This window comes from Piliocolobus tephrosceles, chromosome 7 (assembly GCF_002776525.5).
Source record: "Piliocolobus tephrosceles isolate RC106 chromosome 7, ASM277652v3, whole genome shotgun sequence".
NCBI lineage: Eukaryota > Metazoa > Chordata > Mammalia > Primates > Cercopithecidae > Piliocolobus > Piliocolobus tephrosceles.
Window position 1 is genome coordinate 37,893,128 of NC_045440.1, and position 14,763 is coordinate 37,907,890.

Below are 14,763 nucleotides of genomic sequence, written 5' to 3' on the forward strand. Positions count from 1 at the left end.
AGTATCTCTCCAACTTGATTCTAATCACACCATGACTTTTGGATTCTGTATTTTTACACCACTTCACTTAAACTTAATATACTTTCCTTATAAGAAAAAAAAGATGACAATGAAAATACTCACAATTTCATTATAAAGAAATTGATCTATTAAAAATTAAGTGCAATTTTTTAAAAAAATTATTTTTGTTTATGAAAGCATGCATGCAAGTTTTTATATTTTTTTACTTACTATGCCATAAGTACACTTCTGTATTATCAAATCCTCTCAAGGGGAGTCACTGGAAGAGTTTGGAGGAGCAGGATAGAAAAAGCCTACATTTGGCCAGGTGCAGTGGCTCACCTGTGATCACCCAGTCAGGGTGGAGGTTGCAATGAGCCGAGATTGGGCCGCTGCACTTCAGCTTGGGTGACAGAGCAAGATTGTATATCAATAAATAAATATGAATAAAAAGCACAGATTCTTGTTAGAGATTAAAGGACAAGAAGATGAGGGAAAGTTTTAAACTTCTTAGAGATTCGATAAATGCTCATGACCAGAATGTTGATAGAAATATGGATGGCAAAGATCATTCTCATCAGGTTAAGATGAAACTGAAGAACAAGGTTTTGGAAGCAAGGGCCATCCTTGCTATAAACTGGTCAAGAACTTGGCTGAACTATGACCATGCCTGAGGGGTTTGCAGAAGGCCAAACTTAAGAGTGATGAACTAGGATATCTGGCAAAAGAAATTTTATGTAGCAAAGTTCTCAGAATGTTGTGTGGTTGCTTCTAATTTCTTATGGTAAACTGCTAGAGAAAAGGGGGATGGAGCAGAAAAACTTGAAAAATTCATAGTTTGGCAGTATAGTAAGGAAAGAAAGCGTATTTACAGGAGAGAAAACCAAGGATGTAGCACAGGGACACCTTTGCTTAAGAGATTAACAAAGATAGAAGAAAGCTGATACGGTTAGGATCGGTCTTCCTAGCCAATTCTCCCTGCAATGTCAATTGTAATCCCCAGTGTTGGAGGTGGGATCTAGTGGGAGGTGGCTGAATCATACGGGTAGTTTCTCATGGTTTAACACCACCCCACTGTGGAACTGTTGTCATGACAGAGTTCTCACAAGATTTGGTTGTTTAAAAGTGTGGAGCACCTCTTCCTTCTCTCTCTCTTCCTCCTCCTCAGGCCATGTGAAATACGCCTACTTCCCCTTCATCTTCTGACATGATTGTAAGTTTCCTGAGGCCTCCCCCAGCTGTGCTTCCTGTAGAGCCAGCAGAACGATAAACCAATCAAACCCTTCTTCTTTCTTTATAAGTTACCCAGTACCAAGTATTTCTTTATAGCGTTGAGAAAATGAACTAATACAAAAGCCAAGTGCTATTCCTCAAGCAATGAAAGAAATGTCCCAAAGGCATTTCAGATACCTTTGAGGCCCAGATGCCTAGGAGGGCTGAATGGCTTCAGAGGACAAGTCCAGGGCACTCTCCATGAGCTCACTGACCAATTCCACCTCAGGATACTGCTCCTGGCCCTGCTGCACAATGCCCTGCAGCTACCATGGCCTCAGCTGCAACGGCCATAGGTACAGCTCCTATCTCAGCTCCAGATGGTACAAGTCATTAACCCTGGTGGAATTCACATGGTGCTAATTTTGCAGGCTTGCAGAAAGTAAGAACTGTGGAAGCATGGCAGCTCCCACTCAGATTTCAAAGGATGTCCTTGAAAGCCTGGAGGGCTGGCAGAGACTTGTTGCAAGAGCAAAGCCACCACAGAGTCTCCCCAGAGCAGTGCCTAGTGGAACTGTGAGAGTGGAACTAACACAGAGACCCCAGAACTATACAGCAACCAGCATGCAATGCCAGCCTGGTGGTGTTGGGTTGATTGAGCCCAGCCAAACCATAGGGATAGGGCGACCCAATGCCCTGGAGCCCACTGTACCTGTTTATAGAAGATGCAGGACATGTCGTCAAAGGAAATTATTCAGGAGTCTGAATGCCCATCGTTGGCTCTCTTGGGTTTCAGACTTGCTTGAGGCCTGTTACCCATCTCTTCTTGTCTATTTCTCCTTTTCAAAATGGGGTTGTGTGTGCTGTGCTTGTAAGTAAATAACTTGTGTTGATTTTACAGGTTCTTAAAGTATCCCTAACAGACATATTGCCAGTCCTCCCCAGTGGACTCCTTGTGGCTAAAATGAGACACACCAGAAACCAGAATATCATGGCTAGCAAAATGAAGGGGTAGTCATGTATTCTGGTATAGTTAATTCTATGCCAGCTGATAACCCTCTCCCGTACCTTGTGGTCCCGCCACAACTCCAACTGGACAGAAGATTGGTCTTATAAACATTCTTTATTGATAAACACTCATGAACTTCAAGCCAGTTTCAGGCAACTTACAGAGACTGCACACAAACTGTCTTTGTGCTCTACAGTCCCCTTTTGACATAAAGAGCCAAATTCCACCTCATTTTAGTGCTAATTAAAAGTGAAATGAAAGTAGAACATATGTTACACGAATGTTTACTCACTGTACACGCGCCTGACTTCCTTTATGAATATTCATAGATTTCTCCCAATCTTGCGCAGTATGTGTGTAAAGCCGACTCTGTAAGACAAATATACAACCTCCCACTTCCCTTCTGCAGAGAATGAACTTCTAGCTTTCACTGGAGGCTGTGTTCCCCAATCTACAGATTGCTTCTCCCTCTGAAAATAGTCTTTTCCTTTTCTTCCTTCATGGATATCAAAGTCTTTTGTTAACAATTCTGGCAACATGGGATGGGATCCACAGTGGCCCCTGATTTCTTTCTTGGCACTGCCTTGAAAAATTCCTAAGTTCAATTGCTTCCTGATTACACTGGGCAAGAACTGGGTAAGCGCTATTTAATCTAAGAGTCCATGCTTTTAGATTGAAATCTAGGGAACTGTTTTCTTTAAGAAAGGTCTGCCCATTCAGCTGTGGCCTGCAGTCCACCTGCAGTCCAGCAGGGATGCCTGCACCAAGGTTGCACTGGGAAGACCACCTTCTTTAGGTGAGTGCTGTGTGTAACTTACTCAGTATGGAAATGGTTTTGGACCAACTACTGTCAGAGACTCTGGGGTTTACACATGTTTAAAAACTATAGGAAAAATTCTTGTTAATATTTGGTATCCTGGATAAAAATAAGTCGATATAACTTAAAGCTTTCTTGGCCACAATGGGGAACTTTTAACATGTCTCAATCAGTTTATCTACATGCACAATAAAGAACAGAAGATTCCACACCTCTCAAAAGCAATGTGAGGTCTTTTTCATTTGCTAAAATGAAAGCTCTAACTGAAATCAAGGATCCCTAGTTGCCCCTTTAAATGAGACTAAATAAAAACTTAATCAAGATCTTAAAAAAATTGAAAATCCTTCTAAATCGGACCCTAAATCCAAAACTAAAAAGGACACTGTGCCTTCTTGCCTTTCTCCTTGAACTCCACCAATGTCACCCCCATATGCATTAGCCCCTTGCTGCCAATCACTTCTCTCTGAGCTGCCTTTCTTTCCTTCACCTTCTATTCATGAGCAACCCTCTCTAGTTGCTAATTCTGCAACCCCTCTGATCACACCTTTTAAAAGGATTGCTAACCAGGCTTGCAGATTACCTCTTACTGTCCTGAGACAAAGTCTGAGCTTTCCAGCATTAGTCAAAGATTTTTCTAATCCTAAAATAGACTCGCTTGAGTTTGAATGCTGCTTTAGTTTGATTATAAATGTTTACCAGCCAGGACCTCCTGATGTTCACTAGTTGATTCAAATGTTAGTGGAAAATGTCTTAACCCAAGGACGGATGTGTTTGGATGACTGGACTAAGCCCCAAGATGATTTTCAGCATACTAGGGAAATAGCCTTTGAAGTGGTGAGAAAAACAATTGTTGAATTGATTAAAGCCATCTCGGCACTCTTTCTTGACAAACTAATTGGAACGCCATTGACTCAGAAAAAAGACAAATCTGTCATTGATTCCTTTGACTGATTCAAAAAGACTTTCTTCCTTTCTCTTTCTTTCTTTCTTTCTTTCTTTCTTTCTTTCTTTCTTTCTTTCTTGAGACGGAGTCTCACTCTGTTGCCAAGGCTGGAGTGGAGTGCCAAGGCACGATCTCGGCTCACTGCAACCTCCACCTCATGGGTTCAAGTGGTTCTCCAGCCTCAGCCTCCTGGATAGCTGGGATTACAGGCGCATACCACCACAACCAGCTGTTTTTTTGTAAATTTTTTGTATTTAGTAGAGAAGGGGTTTCACCATGTTGGTCTGGCTGCTGTCAAACTCCTGACCTCAGGTGATCCACCCACCTCGGCCTCCCAATGTGCTGGGATTATAGGTGTGAGCGACTGCGCCTGGCCGATTCAAAAGGCTTTCCACAAAATTCTGATATCAAAGATCTAACTGATGATATTATAAATCTTTTTAAACTCACTTTCCCTCAAGTAAGTTAAAGCCCTTAACACCCTGGCTAAGCAATATGATCCCAACTGGCCTTCTAAGAGACCCTATGATACAGCTTCTTTGGCCAATCACCTCTCTAAAATCCTAGAAAAGAAAAAAGAGGCTAAAGCCACCAAGACACTAGATGGCAAGAAGGACAGATAAATTCATGACCTTGCATATTCAACAACTCGTAAAGTCTCTCCCATATCAGCAAACTCCATTTAATAGTTAGAAATTAGTTTTGTCTGCTGCAAGAGGTATAATTTGCTTTTCCTGGCATTTGAAATGAGACTGTAAAAAATATAAATGAGGGCTTCAGAAGGACACCAATAAGATAAAGAAGCTCCCTTCTGTGGAAACAATAAGAGAAATGTTTATTGATCAGAACTAAGAGTACTCCAGGGAGACATGGGAGATTTTTCCTCTCCTTTCAGTCAATCAGTTGGGAGAAGTTTATCTTAAAAATTAACAACAGAATAGTCCAAGTTGTAATAGACACTGCATCTATGCTTAACCTTGACTCCTTTTAAAATCCAGCCACCCAGAGTGACCAGGCTATTCATATGGCTGAGGCACTAACCAATCTAAGACTATCTTCAAGTCTGAACTAGTTTCTTACCAACTAGGGCCTCTTACTGGCATTGCAGCTTTTTACTTCTTCCTTTTGCCCCAATACACCTAATAGGAAGGGACTTTCTTGAAAAATACCAAGCTTGTTTTTCTTTCACCTATAAGGGAGACATTGTTTTAAAGGTCTCCTTGCCTGAGACTTCAGCCTCTGACCTCAGCCATGTATTCCCCTTAGTAGTGTCCAGTCATCCAGTTGATCCTGGACATCCAGCTCTAAAGAAACTGTTTGAAATCCTTTCGGAATAAATCAATACCAATGTCAGCCTGATCCAGTCAGCACCACCCATTTCTACACAAATAGATCCTAACAAACCTCTACTGAACATAAAATAATATCCCTTCCACCATGAGGCTTTAGCTGGTATAGAACCCATTGTCAATAATTTCATTTTCAAGGAACTTATAGTCCCTTATACCAGTCCCTGTAACATACCCCTTCTACCTGTTTCTAAGCTAATAGAAAGGGATGGAGACTTGCCCAGGATCTTAGAGCCATTCATAACATTTTATTTCCTCGCATCCTGTTGTGCTTATTCCACATACCCTCTTAACCAATATACCTTCTAACACCCAATATTTTTCTGCTGTTGATCTCTGTAGTACTTTTTTTCACCATCCCTGTCGACCCCGAAGGTCCGTTTCTTTTTGCCTTCACATGGAAGGGCCATCAGTTCACCTGAACAGTGCACCCTCCAGGATGCACTGAAAGCCCTACCTACTTTTCCCAGATCTTACAGGCTGACTTAAAAGACATAACCTTCTCGACATGAACAGACACTTCTCAAAAGAAGACATTTATGCGGCCACCAAACATGAAATAAAAGCTCATCATCACTGGTCGTTAGAGAAATGCAAATCAAAACCACATTAAGATACCATCTCACACCAGTTAGAATGGTGATCATTAGAAAGTCAGGAAACAACAGATGCTGGAGAGGATGTGGAGAAATAAGAATGCTTTTACACTGTTGGTGCGAGTGTAAATTAGCTTAACCATTGTGGAAGACAGTGTGGCGATTCCTCAAGGATCTAGAACTAGAAATACCATTTGACCCAGCAATCCCATTACTGGGTATATACCCAAAGGATTATAAATCATTCTACTATAAAGACACATGCACCCGTATATTTATTACAGGAATATTCATGATAGCAAAGACTTGGAACCAACCCAAATGCCCACCAATAGATAGACTGGATAGACTGGATAAAGAAAATGTGGCACATAAATCCCATGGAATACTGAGCAGCCATAAAAAAAGGATGAGTTCATGTCCTTTGCAGGGAAATGGATGAAGCTGGAAACCATCATTCTCAGAAAACTAACACAGGCACAGAAAACCAAACACTGCATGTTCTCACTCATAAGTGGGAGTTTAACAATGAGAACACATGGACACAGGGAGGGGAATATTACACACCAGGGCCTGTTGGGGAGATGGGGGCTAGGGGAGGGATAGCATTAGGAGAAATACCTAATGTAAATGATGGGTTGATGAGTGCAGCAAACCACCATGGCATATATATACCTATGTAACAAACCTGCATGTTCTGCAAATGTATCCCAGAACTTAAAGTATAATTAAAAAAAAAAAAAAAAAAAAAGGCATAACTTTCTCACATAGCCCAACTCTATTGCAATACATTGGTGATTTGCTTTTGTGTTCTCCCTTATGAAATACCTCTCCATTACTTCACCAGCTATGTCTTAAGGGCCATAAAGATTCTAAAGATAAACTACAGTTTTGATGACAAATAAATCTCTTGGACATTTGCTGACCCCTTGGGACTCAACGCCTTTCCGTCTTCAAGGCATATTTTTCTTTCCCATTCCCACTATGAAAAGACAAAATCTAGGAGCTTTCTAGGAAACATGGACTATTGCAGAGATTAGAACACTAATTTTGCTTTACTGGCATAACCTTTATAGACCCTGATTAAGGCCTCCTCTCCTTACCCCCTTACCTGGACTACCAGTGGTGAACAGGACTTTAAGTCTCTGAAAGATAAGCTGTCCTCTGCTCAACACCCTCTGGCCCCCAATTTGGGACACTCTATTTATGATCTCCCCTTTTCCCCTGTTTGTTCATGAGCAAGAGGGAGTTTGAACTCAACCACATGGGGGTAATAATTTACCCAACTGGTTACCAGAATGCCAAACTAGATTGTGTTTATCTGGGGCTACCACCATGTTTCAAGGCAGTTGTCACAACCACCGTCCTTATAAAAACCACTGAGAAAATAGTAATGGGATTTCCTCTCACTGTTTATGCTCCTCACTCAATTAAAGCCCTCCTTACTTCTCACCAAATCCAGTATCTTTCAGCCAGGCTACTGACTGCCTGTGAAATACTTCTCTTTCCCAACCTATTTTCTGTTGTAATCTCCTTAACTCTGTTCCTCTTTTACCTTCCCCAGAAGATTCTCTGTGACTGCATTACCTTTATACTCTTCTTTCACCCCATATGAATTTAAAGGAAACGCCCTTACCCAATTCTGATGTTGTCTGGTAGATTGATGGGCCTTTTTTCAGAGACCCTACTGGCTTCTATTAAGCTAGGTTTGCAGTTGTTTCCCTGCAAACTCTTGAATCAGGCCTTCTACCCAACAGGCAGAATTCAATGCTCTTACCCGAGTTTGCCTGTTGGCCAAAGATAAAACTGCAAACATTTACACAGATAGCAGGTATGCTTTTCGGATTGCTCATGACTTTGGAATTCTCTGGAAATAGAGGATTTCTAACCTCTTCTGGACTGCTTATCAGAAACAGAGACCACATTTTGTCACTTCTTGATGCCATTCAAGTTCCTAGGGCTCTGGCCATGATTAAAATTCAAGGCAATTCCTTTAGACATACCGAAAATAGCAAAGACAAACATCTAGCTGAGAGTGCAGCTAAGTCTGCAGCCTTAAACAACACCCCCTCTTCTGTTATGACAGTCTTAATCCAGGCTCCACCCTTACATCCTGTTCTAAAAATCTCTTGAAACAACATCTCAAAAAAGTGCTCAGAACTTGAAAAGGAAAATTAGACAAAACAAGGCTGTATCTATAATCCCAGATCCCAACTATGGGCTAAACCTAACAGACATTCAGTACTTCTGGAAAATTTACCAAGGGTCACTCTTACTTTTGTATATAACCCCACCATTAGAGTTCTGACCAAAGGATCCAATGGTGTAAACAGTGCTGTTGGGGATTCTCCCTGGTGATTGCTTCTCAAGTTAATATATTAGGCAAAATTCACTCTTATACAATGCAGGGAAGTCCTTAAGGGCTACCCCAGGCAAATTCCCATTGTGAAAAGGGCCTTTCTAAAACTGACTACTGACTTTATCCAATATTCCCTTTCTCAGTGATACAAATATGTACCTGTCATGATAGATATGTAGTTTTACAGCGGGAAAGCTTTCCCCTTCAGACAAGTCACAGTGCTGCCAATAGCCAAAGTACTTCATGAGAAAATTATCTATGGAGTTCCACCAAGTTCCATAGTGATCAGGGAACTCATTTTATTGGCCAAGCATTAAAATGAGTTGCTAATGTTTGGCCTATTCTACGACATTTCAGTGGTGCTTACCACACCAAATCTTTTGGGCTTGTAAAATGAACCAAGAGAATATTAAACTCAATTGGCTAAAATTACAAGCAACTTCAATCTGTCCTGGCCCAAAGCTCTTCCTCTGGTTTTGGTAATTGTGAAGTCTATCCCCACCAGAGTTGCTTTTCCCCTTTTGAGGTGGTCACAGGTCAATCCATTTATTTAACCGAAGAAACATTTTCTCCTACTCAGATACAAGGAGATCTCCTGACCTACTGCCAAGTCCTGGAGGACTTGTTAAGGCTCTAAAGACTAACAGCTGGTTGTGAGTCCCTTTACAGTCATCAACCAGGAGATGAACCCCAATATCATAATGTCCAGCCTAAAGATTTTATATATTAGAAGAGATATTGCTGAATGACTCCCTCCAATCCCACTAGAAAGGTCCATTTCAAGAACACTTAATTAACCCATTGTGCTGCTAAGGTGCAGGTCATTAACTCCTGAGTACATATATCTCACCTAAAAACAACACTAGACTCTGTTGAGAACTGGACTTCAGCATCAATATCTGACACTAAGCTCAGGTTGACTAAAGCTTCAATGTCAAGACAAGAAAAGGATGACAACTGAGGTAGACTGCCCTCTCACAAAACTCCAGGCCTATATGGTCTGGTTGAATCAATGTTTATATTTACCTTATAATATTCATTGTTCTTATCACTTTAGGAGTTTTCATGATTGTTACTATCCAATGTAAAATAGAACACTTATCTTTGCTTTACTTATTCTAAACTAACATGCCCAGTCTTTATGATTACTTTATAACTGTTTCCATTATTATAACATTAGCAATCTTGTCTATCCTGGATATCTTACACCATGCTGGGATAGTTCCGTGTATTCCAATACTTAGACACCCATAAGCCTTTGTAAAACTATAAGACTTTTTGTCTGGCTAAACTCTTTGTTCCAGAGCTTTGTGAATGGTTATGTTGATTAGTCCAGTTCAAAATACATTTCACTCTCTTCTTTATAACTGTCCCTTGGTCTCACTGCATAGACTGACACGATAACACTTTGGCTAACTGCCCTAAAGTGTTGTTACAAAAAGAAACCTATCAGATGGTTAGATTCACCAATAACTTCCCACATTCATTCATGGTAAACATGTGACATTGACAATACTTGTCACTGACTTCTCATGTATCCTTAACATCACCACTTAGCTGGACCAACTGCTTTCTCTGTTGACTCTGAGTACAATCGCCTCAAGACTCAAATATTACCACCTCTTGGTTTAATTTGTCCCATGTTATTAATGTTAGAAACCCATTCTATACCAGTAGACCTCCTCGATCTTTAAACTACTGGATAGATAAATATAGTCTAGATTGAATAAAGAAAGGTATGTCCCTACTATTCAAATGATTCATGATTCCATTCAATACTGTCAACATTTACCATGAATAAATTAATTAGTGAACACACCCTTGAGGGCATCGCTTGTGCCTTCACCAGGCTTTGTGTTTATATGGGACATAGGGTCTGATCTGCCTGGATAGGGATGGGCACACCATTGCCTCAACAGGTTACACATAAAAGGTTCAGACTTGCTTATGAAAAGACCCCTGCTCTCTCTTTATTATAAAACTAAAAGGTTTATGCTAACAGGATGTAAAGATAATATAGGTAAAAACATCCTAGAAGTATTACTTCTAAGTGCTTGGGATTATGTTACTAGAGATATAATTCAAAAACCTATCCACTACCATTGGTTAGATAGCTAATGACACTGTAGAAAGCCTTAGAGCACAACAAAAAGTTTCTGAACTCTGTTGCTCAAGTAATACTAAATAGTACGATTGCCTTAAATTTTCTCCTAGCCAAACAGAGAAGAGTCTGCACAGTGGCCCATGTAACTGGTTACACTTACATCAACACCTCAGATAAAGTAGAGGTTCCTATAAAAAGAATTTCCAAACAAGTGAAATCGTTATGAGATATACAAACTACTGATCCTCTCCATCTATTTAGTAGGCTTCCTGTCAGACTGGAACATTCTTTTCACACTGACATTCAAGTGCTTGTTATAATCACAGTCTTCATCATACTTTTCTTCCTAATAGTTAAATTACTTAAGCAACTGCTGTAAGTCTACTGATTAAATCAGAATTATGGCAGCATAAGGTATTCAACTGATAGATAAAATAAACCTATAAACCTAGCTACAGTCTCATCCCTACAGTGCTGTTCTGGTGCAGGAATGTGTATATGTACGAAGACAGCTGTGCTAGTTAAAAACAAGTGTTACAATCTCCCATAAACAGAGAGTTTTAACTGTAATCCTGATGCCTATGACTTCCCTGTGTAACTGGAGTCTGTGAAGTATTTCACTGACAGGTACCAGCCACAAGCTTGTTTACTTAGTCTCTGTAAAACATTTTAATAATCTTCCTGCCAGACTGCAGTTTTCTCCCATCTCCAACAAAATATTTTTAACCTGTCTACTCTTTTCCCCTGCCTGGCCTAAGTTATACAGTTAGCTCTAAGTCTCTCTGCTACATGAGTCTCTTCAAGGGACTTGATATACTCAGGACAGGTAGCCATGCCACCCTGGCACCAATATGGGACACAGTGTAAATTGGTCATCAAGGCTGCCTACAGCAGGTTGCAACTAACAGGGAAAACAATGAATATAAATATTCCTACAGGCAGCCAAAATGGACTCCCTGTGGCTAAAATGAGATTTAGCAAAAAATAGAAACTCATCCCTAGCAGGATGGAGGATCAGTCACATATCCCAGTGTTATTAATTGCCATAAGATTTCTCTCTGGTAATTAAGCAGAAATAAACCCCTGAAAAGCATTCCTGAAACAACTGCAACTGGGAAATTTCCCAGCTGACCCTGACAGGCTGCTAATTCTAGTCAACACCCCCAACACTCCTGATGCCTGCACCTTGCAGTCCTGCCATAACTCCAGTTGAACAGAGGACTGGTCCTTCATTGATAAACAGTCACAAATCTCAAGTCAGTTTTAAGCAGTTTACAGAGACTATGCACAGACTATCTTTGTGTCCTATTGGTTCTTTTTGATGTAAAAAGCCAAATTCTGCCTCATTTTAATACTAAAACCCTACATCAAAGTGAACGTTGAGTGTATGTTACATATATTTTCACCCACTGTGCAGGCACTTGACTTCCCTCACGAATATTCATAGATTTTCCCCAACCCTGCTTAATATGCAAGTAAGTCTGACTCTGTAAGATATGTATCAGCTCCCCCTTCCTTCTGCAGAACATGCAATTTTGATTTTCCCTGAAAGGGCATTTCCCAAACTGTGGATTGCTTCTCTCTCTAAAGTAAAGTATCCTTTCTTTCCTCTGTGGACCTCACAGTCTTTTGTTCATAGATCATAGATGAGACTTCGGCCCACACATCAGTGGATAGGAGATGTTTTAAGATGGCATAAGATATACAAGCAACAAACTGCCAAACCACCTAGGGATGAATCCAGCTATTTGGTTTGGTTTTGTGTGATGAGCAAGGAGAAAGGGTAAAGTGGTTGCTACAGACACTGGTTATCTGATCATGCGGCCATGAAACAAAAGCAGCTATGGCAGGTGGATAACGAACACCTTAGACCCTGGGGAGTCAAGAGTAGAAGGAGAAAAAATTAAAGTCTCAGTTCTCATTTGTGGGACAGTTGGGCTGACCGTGTCGACTCACAATGCTTTGGTGATCATCTTGTTCCGGGCTATCACCACTGTTCTTAACCTAAGTACTGGATACCCCTACTAAGGAAACTTTTCTTAAGAAAACCTTAACCTGAGACCTTTCTCTTGTTTTTATTTAAGGATCTTATTTTTTATTTCTATAGATTTAGGGGGTACAAGTGCAGTTTTGGTCACTTCTGGGCTTTTAGTTTACCCATAACCCAAACAGAGTACATTGTACCCAAAATGTGTTTTCTTGTCCCTTACGCTCCTCCCACCTTCCCACCTTTCCAAGTCTCCAGTGCCTACTGTTCCACTCTCCATGTCCCTCTGTACACGATTTGTTGATGTTACAGGTAGGCAGCCGCTACGCAAGATAAAGTTCTGCACACTAATGTAGTTTCCTTTAACCACATCTTGTTAAATATGAATGTCTCCATTACTGTCAAGGAAAAGAAAGACTCTCTTGTGTATTTTGCTCAAGCCCATAGCTACCCCTCTGAATTATATGGCTTGCTGGACCTGTCAACTCAGTAATTGTCCTGGCAAAAACCATTAGTTATTACCCTGAACACTTCAGAAATAGATTTCTTCCCACAGGAAATAATAATTTCCTCCCACTACAAAATGCTGCTGAGAAAAAAAATCAGACATAAATAAATTGAGGTGTACACCTCAAACATATCTAAAGATTCGATGCAATATCTTTCAGGAGATCAGTCTACTTTGTTTTTGGTACCAATCTGAAAAAAGTCAGAAATTTACAATAAAATTCAAAGGGCCCAAAATACTCAAGACAACTATGAACCAGAAAAACAGTGTGAAGAATATACAATACAATATCTCAAAGTTAATAAGAAATGTGTATTTGTCCTGTGTCCAAGTGTTCTCATTGTTCAATTCCCACCTGTGAGTGAGAATATGCGGTGTTTGGTTTTCTGTCCTTGAGATAGTTTGCTCAGAATGATGGTGAACATCACACACCAGGGCTTGTTGTGGGGTGGGTGTAGGGGAGGGATAGCATTAGGAGATACACCTAATGTAAATGCCGAGTTAATGGGTGCAGCACACCAACATGGCACATGTATACATATGTAACAAATCTGTACATTGTGAACATGTACCCTAGAATTTAAAGTATAATAATAAAAAAAAGAAATGTGTATTTATCAAGATAGCGTACTATTGGTACAAGAGGAGGAAAAGCAGAAACATGCACATATGTTCACTTGATTGATGATCAAGGGTACGATTCAGTGTAATAATGAAAGGACAGTCTTCAAATTGTGAATATTTAATTTAATAACTTTATGTGTATATATGTGTGTATACACACACACACACATAAACTACAAACTGATTGCATATCTAAATGAAAATGATAAAAGGTATTCCAAATATCTTGAGAAAAATAGAGCAACATACATTAAGTCCTATGTGATATCTGTAAGTATTTGCTGCATGGCAAATACTTAGAGGCTTAAAACAATGGGTCATTTATTATTTTATGTTTTCTTTGGGTCAGGAATGCAAGTGTGGCTTACATGGCCAATTATGGCTTAAGATCTCCCACACAGTATTGTTAAGATGAAGCTCTCCTGGTTCTGAGTGCTGTTTAATTCATGAATCATACTGTGCTTCAATAAACTGCTATATTTCTCTAAAGTTTTTCTTTTCACAAATGGAAGATATCTTTAAAAAAAGAACCAAATGGAAATTTTAAAGATGTCAAATGTTGCAATGAAAAATTAACTGGATCTCTTAATAAAAGGAAATATTAGTGGTCTTGAAATATAATAGTCAAATATATCCATATCAAAGCACAGAGTGAAAACTGAAGAAAAAAATAAAAAGAGCTTCCATGAAGAAAGAGTAAAACTTTCACTAGTCAAACAAAAACATATTACGAAGCTGAAATAATGCAGTTTTCAATGGAAACACATTAATATTTTAAGTAGTTAAATTGTTTACATAAAAATTATATTGAAGAAAGTGTAAGAATATGAAAGACATTTAACATATATTAATCAGCATGAGAATATATTAATAAATAGAAAGGAAAAGGGTGGGGCATGGTGGCTCACGTTTGTAATCCCAGCACTTTGAGAGGCTGAGGCAGGTGGATAACCTGAGGTCAGAAGTTTGAGACTAGCCTGGCCAACATGATGAAATCCTGTCTCTACTAAAAATACAAAAATTAGCTGGCGTGGTGGCAGGTACCTGTAATCCCAGCTACTCCAGAGGCTGAGGCAGGAGAATCGCTTGAACCCAGCAGACAGAGGTTATAGTGAGCTGAGATCACACCACTGCACTCAAGCCTGCGACAAGAGCGAAACTCCGACTCCAAAAAAAAAAGGGAGAAAATACAAATAAAATAAACCTTTCACAGGAAAGAACAGACATTTCACAGCAAAGAAAACTTTGAAGATAT

The 14,763-nt window shown here is 39.8% G+C and overlaps 1 protein-coding gene across 2 annotated transcripts in view; it reads right to left on the minus strand.

Moving 5' to 3' along the window:
* The window catches only part of LOC111544190 (A disintegrin and metallopeptidase domain 3-like), a 79,884-nt gene that overhangs the window by 27,430 nt on the left and 37,691 nt on the right, over positions 1-14,763 (minus strand). The window contains exon 12 of one of the 2 annotated variants that reach the window (XR_002732060.1): positions 14,417-14,511. The exons of the other annotated variant lie outside the window; for it this stretch is intronic. The gene's annotated coding sequence lies outside the window, so the exon portion shown is untranslated. The remainder of the gene's footprint in view (positions 1-14,416; positions 14,512-14,763) is intronic. 2 annotated transcript variants of the gene reach the window in all.